Source organism: Mizuhopecten yessoensis, unplaced genomic scaffold (genome assembly GCF_002113885.1).
Source record: "Mizuhopecten yessoensis strain PY_sf001 unplaced genomic scaffold, ASM211388v2 scaffold1425, whole genome shotgun sequence".
Lineage (NCBI taxonomy): Eukaryota > Metazoa > Mollusca > Bivalvia > Pectinida > Pectinidae > Mizuhopecten > Mizuhopecten yessoensis.
In genome coordinates this window covers 123,288-127,591 of record NW_018404040.1, presented here as the reverse complement: position 1 = coordinate 127,591, position 4,304 = coordinate 123,288, and positions in this window count along the sequence as shown.

The window sequence follows — 4,304 nt, the reverse complement described above, 5'->3', positions numbered from 1 at the left end:
GATGTACCTACTGTTGAAAGCACAGTGAGGTCATAGTGACCTACTTCTTGCACTCGCCATCCCAAGATGTCATTGTACACCAAATCTAGTTACTCCAGGTGAATAGTACAGAAGATGGTAAAGGTCAAAGGTCAAGTCATAGGTAACAGTGACATAATTTTTGCACTCTGCACTCCGTCATCCCAAGATGTCCTTGTACACCAAATCTGGTTACTCCAGGTGAATAGTACAGAAGATAGTAAAGGTCAAAGGTCAAGTCATAGGTAACAGTAACATAATTTTTGCACTCTGCACTCCGTCATCCCAAGATGTCCTTGTACACCAAATCTGGTTACTCCAGGTGAACAAGTACACAAGATATCCCCGGACAAACATTTTCAAAAGTAAAGGTCAAAGGTCAAGTCATAGGCCACGGTGACCTGATTCTTGCATACGGCACTCCCCTATCCCAAGACGTCCGTGTACATCAAATCTGGTTACTCAGGTGAAACAGTATAGAAGAAATGCCCCGGACAAAACTTTTCTAGAATTAAGGTCAAAGGTCAAAGTGAAGTCATAGTGACTATTCTTGTACTCTGCAATCCTCCATCCCATGATGTCCTTGTACACCAAATGTGATTACTCCAGGTGAAATAGCATGGAAGATATGCCCCGGACAAACTTCTTGGGCGGAAGGACGGACGGACGGACGGAGTGCAAACTTATAGTCTCTTCAACATTCTCCTTTATTGACATTTACATTACTCCAATACTTGTCGCCTTATTACCCAACGATGTTATACATGTGATGTTTATAATATCCTGATTGTAACTTTCTCTTCCATGGTAGATTATAGCAGATTATTCTGGTAATCAAGGGTGCATGTCATGGATGTCTCTTCAACAAGAATGCGTGCTTGTAATCAAAGGTAGCCTTGATGTCTATCCGACATTCTTCAACCTACTCTCAGGACTTTTACAGCCACAATTATACGACAGCTGTATAATGTGCCCACACTTAATTTTATACTGTAAAATCAGAAACTTTCGAGGTGTGGAAATGTTCGCGAATATTTCTTTATAGATTATTTCTAAATGGAATATATTGCGTTAAGAACTATTGACAACGCAAAAGTGACCACACCGCGATCACTTTCAAAGGTCACAATGCGAACATTGCCATTAAGCAGTAGACTTACAGGGCTTTGCGCATCTCCTCTTCTATTTCAACACTAGTTCAGACTGGATTTCCTCGTTTTGGCCCTAGTCCTGTGTGTCGTACGTTAACATTTATAGACACCAGGTGGTAGGCTGTTTGATTTCTTGTTTCCGAAGTTTGCTGTAACCTTGATAGTCTCAGTTATTTCTTTGTTCCCGAAGTTTTCCTTAACCTTGATAGGCAGTTATCTATTTTGGGTGGTGGTATGGTTTATAATGTACACACTTCACAGACTATTTAATTTGAAATAAACCAGTACTCCTCTAACTGAATATCATATACTTACGGAGTTTGTTTTGCATCTCTCCTTCTGTCACAAGAGTAGATAAAACCAATAAAACCAGCACACTGGGAGGACTTCATTATCAGACTCCATTTTATACCATGATCGACAAGAATGACTGCCATTTTGTTATGAGGTGTTTAAATGCCAGGAAATATGTGATAAAGATTGTGTTTTTTCTTCACTAACAACACAGTTTGGTATCTCCTATTTTGTCCTAAAACAATTAATTGTGTTTAGTGATATACAGGACAACAGATGAACAGACTATACTTTATTCCACTCTACGAACGTAATGTGATGGCATATCTCTGCACAACTGTTCTTTATGTTGAAAGGATTCGGTTTTATTGGGTTTACCGCCCCACTAACAGCTCGTTAAACTGTTTCCTTACGGTAACATAAGAAGACTTTATACGAAGTTAGTCATTTTAGTATAACTTTTTGTTACAATGTACCATTATTATACCAGTGTGTGAATCAATGCCATTTAGCCGAGTGAGCTTGGCATCCGAATACACCAGATTTTCTACAGTGCATTTGTCAAAGCTGATAATGAACTTTTGTATTTTGCATTAATAAACAAATGTATGGTGACTCTGCCAAACTAGTTAATGTACAAAATGTTTGAACGTACTCCGTCCCGCTTCTTTTTTTTTGTAAATTTTCCCAATTGGAATGCATCGCTCAAGAAAGGAACAAAACCTTTTGAAACATTTTCTAAATTATATTTGTAGTGGAGGAAAATCATATTTTGGAAAGTTGTTTTCCATTGAGAAAATATTTTAAGACTCAGAAAGAGTTTTTAATCCACGATCTTTTTAAGATTTCAGTAAAGCTCAGACGGATTTATCCTAACAGTATGCTTTTATCGTTCCAGATAAAATTTAAAATATCTATCGCTCTGAAGAATTGGTTATGTTGGAGGGTTAGAAAGAACAATGAAGATTTGAACATATTGAGGTAACCCTTCATTAGTAACTGTTATAGCCATAGTTTTACTTTTTAATTCCCTCTACTTTTTCATCAGAGTTAACGCATGTTCACTAGTTTATTTAAGTCTTAAGTCATACATAAACATCTGAATTTACCTAAGAAATTCCTCTTTAGTTACCTTAAGATACAACAAGCCCCCTGAGAGATGGTAAAATCAATCTCAAATCCAACAAACGAATAAGTCAGAAATTTAAAAAAAAAAACCGGACCTTATATGTTTAGTGTGAATGTAATTATTACATACTTACTAATAAATACGGGTTTTTTGTATATGCGATACGACACAATTGCTCTTACCCATATCAACCCTCGCCGTATCACACCCCAAAAACCGTATCAGCCCCCGTCGTATCACACCCCAAAACCCGTATCAGCCCGCAAAACCCGTATCACACTCCTTTTGGAATTTTTTTCGTTTTTCAATATTTCAAAAGAAAAAAATTATCGTAAAAAAAATAAAATATTCGTAAGTGTGTAATAAACAGAATAAATCATGACTTTTTCCACACCCCTTTTTGATTTTATTTTCGTTTTTCAATATTTCAAAAGAAAAATTTATCTCATAAGATAGTAGCTTTTATTAGTAAGTATGTAATAAACAGAATAAAACATCACTTTTTCCATATCACACCCAGTATCAACCCTCAACTAATATCAGCCCTCGGGCCTTCGGCCTTTGGGCTGATATTGCAGTCTCGGGTTGATACTGGGTGTGATATGGAAAAAGGCATGTATTATTCTCTATGTACGTCAGGTATTAAAATGGTACATATCGACATTAAAGTAGTCTGTCATAAGGTTTTGAGGACGAAGCTTTTATAAAAAAATAGTTCACCGGACTTCAAACGTGTCAATCTCTTTTGCGACCCAATTGAATGTTACAAAATGACACTTTATCCAAAATTAACTTATATAATTAGGTCATGCGGAGCTTAATTTCCCTTTTACAAAATGTTGAGAGGCATTCTGGCCCATATCACAGTAGATGTTGCCATGCAAAAAACATTAAAATCATAGTAAAACTCCATGGTAAAATATTTTAACAGATTATAACAAGAAAGAAAGGCTAAGTAACCTAGATTGATAAATGAACTGTAAACTATGTGTCATTTCAAAACATTTTGTGATGTTGTAAATATTTTAAATGAAAAGTGTAATCATTTTTATAAGATGTCCTGTTTTTAAGTTATCAAAATCAAATGTTACGACAGGACACTTTATGTACAGTGAATTTATTGATAACAGTCACAAGGCCATTGATTTACATATATATATCTGTAAAATGTCTAACTCGGTTATTTTACAGACTATTGGGGATTAAAACAGCCAAACTCATTTTGTTTTTAGTCCGGTGTGCCTCCCAACAGCTAGCATTTAGAAGAGAAATTAAGTTCCGCATGTCCTAGGTTTATTAATGAAGTTTAGTTAAGCATTGAACTGTTTTTGTATGGTATTTATGATCTATTTGAATGACACAGCTTTGCAAGCAAACAACATAATGCGCGCTAGCGCATTATGATTTGTTTGCTGGCAAAGCTGTGTCATTCAAATAGATCATAAATACCATACAGAAACAGTTCAATACTTATATTTACGTTTTCTCTGCCTCTTATGTTCTTTTTTAACTTATAATTTATAATTAAAATTAAAAATGCCCGCCTTATCGACAGTCCACACAATTTCGTTCAATAGTTTGAACAGCGTATTGTCGCGTGCTGATTGGCAAACAAAGTAGTACTTTGACATTTAACCAAACACTTCAAATTTATTCCACAATTTAGTATCAATACAATTGCGTATGATATGTCTATAGGGTGATTCCAGTTT